General features: G+C 42.1%; 1 protein-coding gene and 1 long non-coding RNA gene across 9 annotated transcripts in view; both read right to left on the bottom strand.

Annotated features, from left to right (window-relative positions):
• LOC119302120 overlaps nucleotides 1-1,142 on the bottom strand; it is a 5,232-nt gene extending 4,090 nt beyond the window's left edge. For 2 of the 8 annotated variants that reach the window (XM_037579142.1, XM_037579140.1), the window contains exons 1-3: nucleotides 901-1,141; nucleotides 720-819; nucleotides 572-653 (exon numbers count right to left, since the gene is read on the bottom strand). The gene's annotated coding sequence lies outside the window, so the exon portion shown is untranslated. The other 6 variants (XM_037579150.1, XM_037579141.1, XM_037579147.1 and 3 more) reach the window with 6 other exon arrangements.
• A 1,750-nt stretch (nucleotides 1,143-2,892) lies between these two features.
• LOC119297554 lies at nucleotides 2,893-3,825 on the bottom strand. Its single transcript, XR_005145678.1, has 3 exons — nucleotides 3,623-3,825; nucleotides 3,342-3,484; nucleotides 2,893-3,189 (listed from the first exon to the last, which is right to left on the bottom strand). It is a non-coding gene; the product is annotated as an uncharacterized LOC119297554 (long non-coding RNA).
• Between the last annotated feature and the right edge of the window lie 4,028 nt (nucleotides 3,826-7,853).

The following is a 7,853-nucleotide window of genomic DNA, read 5'->3' as shown; positions in this document are numbered from 1 at the left end:
GACATTTGTATTGGCGACTATAAGAAAACTGGAAAATATATTAGATAGAGCGGGCGGTGAGGTCCCAGGTGGGGGGAGTGGGGGAGGCGGCGGGGTGGCACTCGGTAGGCAGAGCGACCGACGGCGGTGTGATCGCATGCGAAATCATAGTCAGAACTTTGCATTTGAAGGTACACGCTCAGAGGAATTTTTTTTGCTCAGTGCCAAAAGTATCAAATGCCTAAAACTGAAAATCACATCCTGAACTGAGCATTTTATTGAGAATCGGCAAAATAAGTTAAAGACAACAGTACGAGAACAGGTGAACGGTGATCTGATTTCAACACAAAATACTCATGAAGAAATAAAATGGGTGGACAGTGGTTTGGTTTCTAAGCATAAAACTGATCATGTTTATGCCACACATTAAGCACATAATGTGTGCGTATTTGGAGCCTGAAACATCTACCAACTAAAACTACTCCCAAAAGCAACTTCAAGTTCAATCTTAAGACGTAACACATAAAGCTACAGACTACAATTTTGATGCACAGATTTAGCTCACTCAATCCAGTTTAGAGAGTACCCACACCCAATTCTGGAAAAAATAATGCGAGGCCCAATCCTCCGCTGCATCAAGCATCAACCATCATGAGATTGATTCCTTAATTGATCTGAAAACAGTTGCTTGGATTAATGTACTGTTACAACTTGATGTCAGAGGAAAGGAGGGATAAAACCTTGAGGAGCTGCATGTCCATGGCGTCCTTGACATCTCCTTGAAGAATCCCTTGACAACGGCGACCGTGATGGATGGGGAACTCCCATGGCGTGCCCCAACTGCATCTCCAGCAGAGAATATGAAGAGAAGGTGAGGTGTATGGGCAGCGAATCTCGGCCAAGAAGGAAGGAAGGACGAACCTGGGACCACCGGAGACACGCCGGCGAAGCCATGCCCGAAACCCTAGCCATGGGGGTGTGGTTGCGAGCGGGCTGTAGAGGCCGGGAGCAGAGAGTCTGGGTGGAGGGGAGGGAGGCGCGGACCGTCGGCAGCTTGGGGCGTGCCGCGCTGCGCCGGAGGCGCCGGAAGCAGCCGGCATGGGCGGCGGCGGCGGCGATGACTTCATAGGCGAGAGGGAGAGGAGGCGAGCCCGTGTGCTCTGTGTGTGGTTGTGTTTCCTTTTTTCTTTACAGAACTGCTTGGACCGCGCGTTGAATAGTCCAAACTACAGGGGGTTTTACGCAAAAATGAATCGTTTTTCCTGAGTACCACTTAAACAAGGACCGCGGGTTGATTTCAAAGAAACAGCGGGGTTTTTTCGCAAAAACACCAGCGACGTACGACCAGAAGCGATGCGTGGCTTAAAAAGGAAAATAATGTTCCTTTTCCTGCCACGCGGAGTGGTTCGTCGAAAATTCCATCCTTGGACTGAGCATCATTCCATGAAAATGGTCGTAGTTGTCCCACATTTAATTGACTTACCAAATAAACTTATCTTTTTTCTTTGGAAGTCAATAAATGATTGCAAAATAAAATCCTAAAATATATTCAAATAGGTATATCATGGGCAGAATTTGGTAAATATTTATTTACAAAATCATATTAAAATATTTATATCCAGTTGCAACCAGCGGACAATTATTATTGTGTATAAAGAAGGACACTTATTTGTATGCATCTCTTCTGATTGTGTAAAACTCGATGAGTTTTCAATTCATTTTGTCATAATTACGTCAGTGACTTTGTCAATTTGGAGATGGTGAATGCATTGAAAAAGAAAAAGTATGATCCGTCTGGACACATGACATACATCTTTATGAACCTTATATGCACTTCACGTTGTATTGTCAATTTTTTTTATTATTTCTCTAATCCACTTCCCAAGTCCAAGCTCATCACCTTTATCAATGGTGCATCCAAATCGCAATTCCTCCTTCCACCCTCACCCACACACACTTGCATTTAAAACATGTAACCACACAATTATATTTGTGTCAGTAAAGGATGCTTGCAGTTTTTGATTGCTTCACGGAAAAAATACACACAAACATCTAGAACAGTGAACTTGAGAAACTGGAAATACGAAAAAATACTTTCTTTCTCTAGATGCATGCAAGATGGAATGTATAGAAGCCAATTAACTAAATAAGAGAAATATCATATTTCTATTCCAACTTGGTTAACATCAACTGCACATGAATCAGTTAAGCCATCAGCATGAAATATAATATATGAACATCCATTATTAGCTTCAACATTTTTGCAAAACACAATGACTATAACTTTGTCGCCGGTAGCATCAAAAGTTAAGGCTTCAAGACAACTGATGACTCAACCTTCACCCTTTCTAGTAACCTCCTTAGCATTATGCATCATTTTGACAACCTGACAATACTTCACATGACAATTAGAAATCAAAAGACTGATCTGAATTAAAAATAGCATTGGTGCATACCTTATCTTTACGAACATCAACATGTGAACTAAAAACAGCGTTGGTGCATACCTTATCTTCACGAATATCAATATGTGAGAGTACCACATTACATCATCGGTGCTTCTTCAGGTGAACCAAAATACACAGATAGTCCCAAATGAATCGGTGTTCCCCTCACTCCACAAATCCATGCGGCTATTCACATTGTATCAAATAAATACATGAGCAAACAATACAACACAAGATCTCTCTCTCTCTCTCTCTCTCATCTACGCAACAGCAGCAACAACATATTTTAGTCGCACAATGATAATCACATCTAACATCTCTCCCTCCCATCCCTCTGCCTCTAACCAGAAAAAAGGACCAGTGCTCAAAACACTTACGCAAACCAGACAGAAGGGACCGGTGCTCAAAACATTGATGCAACAAGAGAAACAGAGAGTACATAGCACCAACATGCTCTTGTCGCAAACATAGTAGGAATGTACAATTAGTTGCAACCATCATCTGGTTTGGTTTCTCTCCATAACAAAGTATAGACCATAAGACTTGGGTTTTAAAACTCAACATTTCAAACAAGAAATTCATAGTTGTAATCAGATGGACCCACAAGTGCTTTTTCCATACATACAGGCAAGGACCAAAAAATACAAACATTTTAGTTAAAAAATGCAGCTAGGATCTTCATACACACCAATCACTTCGCGGTCTCCCCAATATGCTCACCACCGTGTTGATGGTACATCTAGCTCACAATCTTCTAACCCTCCTACAAAACAAAGGTATGTCAAGTGGTCAGACCAACATGCTGATTACTTTACTAAAATATGAATCAAATAGACACCCTGAAAATTTGGTACCAAGGAAAAATGCAGAAAAAATTATTGGAGCATAGATAGTACAACTGTAGCAAAACCAGACCTTTGGGATGTGTATTTTTTGGTGCTTCCGAATTCAACCTTGATTCTGGTTCAAACTAAGATTTGCATGCAAACAACTTTGACGATGCAATACAAGCATGCCGCTGAAGAAATTCTGCTTAAACTTCTGACCCTTTGTCATACCTATGAAAGATATTGTTGTTATGGTTTAACAATCTACAGTTCCTATCATAGAGACCTCTCAGGCCCTAGAATAGCAAGGACTGTCATTGCATACATCAAAATATGTTGATACAAACTTTTGTGTACAATTATGCATACCTTCTTCTGCAGCAAGATCAATATATCACTGAATCACACTTCTGAACTTCTTCCTTCAGATTTGTCCCAGACATTTCGCAATTGAAAATTCACAAGAGATTTACAAAAGCAGAGACTAAAAAAGTACTTGACATAACCCAACATATGTACCTGAACATGTAAGTGCTTGGTCGGAGCAGACTTTGAAAAAGAGAAACTCCAATGCAATATCTATTGACTAATCATCATGTGTATGTTCAAGGTTACACTACTATCAGCTTGGTGATATTCTCCATATAATACCTCTCATCAGTCCCTCGTGTACATTGAAACACAAAATATTTTTTAGCCAATAAATATGTAAACCAAGAAGGCTTGCATCTAATACATCGGATTTACAGCAAAAGCTAGTTGTCTTATAAAACAGAGAAACTTAATTGGCAAAAAAACTTGTTGCATTCCATTTGCTTCAGGGGAATTACTTAAGGCAAGTGCCACAACTTTTATGATGATATCATGAACAGAAAAGGTCACTCTGGTTATCCGAATAACTTATGAACAAACATAATAAATTCTCATTCTGTTCAAACCGGCTAAAAATTTGGATACCAAGTCCACAATGGCTATAATTGGTGCTCCATTAGTAACCTCACATCAAGAACAGTAAAAATGTCTAACCTTTATTTTGGTAACCACTTGAGTAGCTGAGAATCAGAGGCAAAATTAAATCAAAGGGTCATTGGGCAATTGTATGAAAGCTGGCGACGCCAAGTGACTGAAGCATGTGTTGATTGATCTCACTGCAAAATAATCAATGGAATTGACTGTCAGGCATCAAGTTTCACCCATGAAGTTGACGACATTTTTGTGAGCTGAGTTGACAAATAACAAGAAGAAAACATAATTAGAAGCATCATTTTTGTGCCTTTAGTTTCTAAAAAAATGATGTACTGATGATTGGTTGCACAATATAGTATATGAGAACTGCACACATGAATAATATAGTGCACTCGACTAAATGCGCTGAGCAAACCAGTGGAACAACCAATTCCGTGCAGCTAAAATGATAAATCATACTATTACAAGCCATGTCGATGTGCTGGCGAGGAAAAGAATTGGGTGTGCCAGACCTTAAGAATGCACACCTGGGAAACTGAGTTGCCTTGCGTCCTTAACCAGTAGGCTCTATTGAAGCTTCTCAGCATGCCGGCAACAACGAGTGGAGGCGTAATGAATGGCGATCTAGAGGCAAGGCGTGAGCATGGAGAATAGCAACCCAGAGGCAGCACTTGGGCAGAGACCATGTCGGCGGCAGTGGCAGTGGGGCAGGAACGGAGCGCGACGAATGACAACCCTGATGTAGTTGCATACTGATGCTATTAATCCCCAAAATCTGGGTGTGTGCTTGTCCAACAAATCACCTAAGAAATTATTACAAAGGGGTATTGAAATCTGGTGTCCTGTAAACACAGTAAGCAGACATTGCAAACAACTCATCATATCAAAAAAATGTTCTGTAAATTACAACAAATCACTGTATTCATATTCGGTCAAAGTAATTAGGCATCACATTATGAGATTCTAAAATTGGAATGACTAAACATGATGATGCTAAAGAAATGGGGACACAAAAAGTCCTTGGCATTGGCTCCCATCAAATGCTATAAATGGCATGTTTGTGGTAATAGTCAGTCTGATGTACACAAGAACTTTAAATAAAGCATTACCAAATCTACCAATACTTGGTTCTGTAGTGTCATGCATGAAAAACTGCACACAGGCAAGTTTTTTGAACAATAAATAGATATAGCATTTACACAAACATCATTGGGGAATATAAGGCTGCCCCCGTTGCAACCAACATGATTAGTTTTCAGTTACCGATGGTTTGATAGGATAAATATAGTCTGCGGCCATATCGCGTCCACTCACCACTGAAACTGCACACCATTATTCTTTTGTATAGAACAGGTCACAGGTCACCCACTCAAGAGAGCAACACATGGAGTTATGCAAGGATTAATTGTGATTCAAGAACAACTAATCACCATTATTATTGATTAATGGTTTCATCAGTAACCATTAAACCTTTCCTTGCTCTCCTGTTTCAAATATGGGTTCCCTAGCTTCCTCCTCCCTGACGTGTAGTAGTGCAGCTGATGAGTATATGTGTCGCCATCAACATCGGCCTTGCACGCCATGTCCAGCATCTCGCACGGTCATTGTTGGAAGCTCATGATCCAAATTCCAAACATCATCTATCTTGCGCATTCAGCTGTCCAGCTTATCCCGCAACTTTTGTTCTAAAACTGAACTTGGCGACCCTTGAAGGTTCAGTCTATAAAACAGAAAACCATAACCGCCGGCCAATAATATGAATGAATGCCAATAAATTCAGCAAATACTTGGTACAATAGCGAAATCCATCACGCATGGAATTGGAGTCCAGGGACAGTGCCGGCGGCTCGACGAGATAATTGATCTAGTGTATAACATAATTTTTGGATCAGCAAAATGTACCTAATTTTTTTTGGTCCCGTGCTGCATGTATCTATTCGCCATGCACTTTTGTCCTCGGACCTAATGAGGCGAGGCCACAAACCCATCCAAGCTAACAAACTAAAGCACAACTGTTCAAAAACAATCACGAAAAGAATATAAAAATCAGATCCCTGTGGCATTTTGGATCAGGACATGAAACTGTAATTGCAAGCATCAATGTGTGTACCTGCGCGTCGATGATGTGGACGATGCAGATCTTGCCATCCCCATGCGCCGGAACCCATGCAGCACTACATCCTTGAAGAGCGCATCATCAACATGAGAAGCAGGCTTGGTGCAGCCGTGCAGGATCTTCTGGACCGAAGGTGGAAGGGAGGGCCTGGAGCACGACATCCTGCTTGCAGGCTTACCTGGCGGCGGTGCTCCTATACTTCAGTGGCGTACGACCTGCTTCTCGTCATTGCGGATGCAGTGCCCTATGTCCAGCTCCACGCGATCGAGTGGTCTCGTCGATCTTGGCCGGAGGACAGGCGCAGCGGTATCTTATCTGATGAGCGGCGGGTGCGTGTACCCAGAGTCCCAGACTGGCCATCTGCGGTGTCGCGGTAGCTGGAGATCGAGTTGGAGTTGGGGATGGACGGAGGAGAATGACCACGCGAGCGGCGGCAGCGGCGTGGCGGGCGGTAGTGCATAGGCATGTCCTTTTCCCGTCTGATGGACCAGAGGCCGCCGCGCTTCCCTCTCCCCTCTCCCTCCTCTCTCTTCCATGGCTACGGACATGATGGGTTGGCGATCGGGTTTGGAAAAAATTGAAAGGAAGGGGAGGATTTGCTTTTTGGGGGAAATCGTGAAGGAGATCGATTGGGAAGGAAACAAATCAGACGATGTGTGGTATGGCAGGAAGAATTCCATGAAAAAAAAAATGTTGTGGGCTCCTTCATCATGTATATGGTATTATTTCTGAATTTTTAAAAACCAAATATTTACATGATTGAGTTGAATCGACACCTGCCAAAGCAAGCACGAATAAATGGAAGGAGTATCAGACGCGATTCGGTTTTAAGTCCGAAGAAAAAAAATTAACGTGAGAGGAGTGGTGGGAGTTGAGACGAAAATAAACCGGACGAAAAAAACCCAGACGAAAGTGGTGGGACTATTCAACCAACTCGTCCATTAAGAGTAGAGATGTGTGGTTTCGTCCTCTCCTGCGTTCATGCTCTCTCGGTTTATTTTCTCCTATTGAAGCGCCTCCTTATCCAATATCGCTACCGCCACTCCCACCGTGTCACTTGCATTGTATTAAATTCGACCCAATTTATAGCCCATTGCAGTCTGCCAATTAGCTACTGCAGCTCATTACATCCGACTCGATATTGAACTTTCCATTTACATTACCCATATTTTGAAGCAGCCTAAAATTATATTTCAGAGCAGTCCAAAATGCTACATCACAGGTACACTTTTTTTTTTTAACAAAGGAAGGCACCAACAGGTGCCAATTCATTCAGCTCAAAGTCATACTACATGAAGAGTTACAAGATTTGCCAAGAAATAGGAAAGAAAGAGCAGCAGAATGTGAGGAGCTAGAGCTGAATAGAAGTCCTTGAAGACAGCAAGGGAGCAGGAATCCCCACTGATGAACAACATGACCAAAATGGCAATGCAGCCAGAGGAGAAAAGTAGATGGTCTACTCATCTGACAGAGACTGAGGAAACGAAGCAGTAATCTGGTCCAGATATAGAGATTAAA

Source organism: Triticum dicoccoides, chromosome 5A (assembly GCF_002162155.2).
Source record: "Triticum dicoccoides isolate Atlit2015 ecotype Zavitan chromosome 5A, WEW_v2.0, whole genome shotgun sequence".
Lineage (NCBI taxonomy): Eukaryota > Viridiplantae > Streptophyta > Magnoliopsida > Poales > Poaceae > Triticum > Triticum dicoccoides.
Note: the sequence above shows the minus strand (reverse complement) of the source record. Positions and strands in the feature narration are given on the sequence as shown.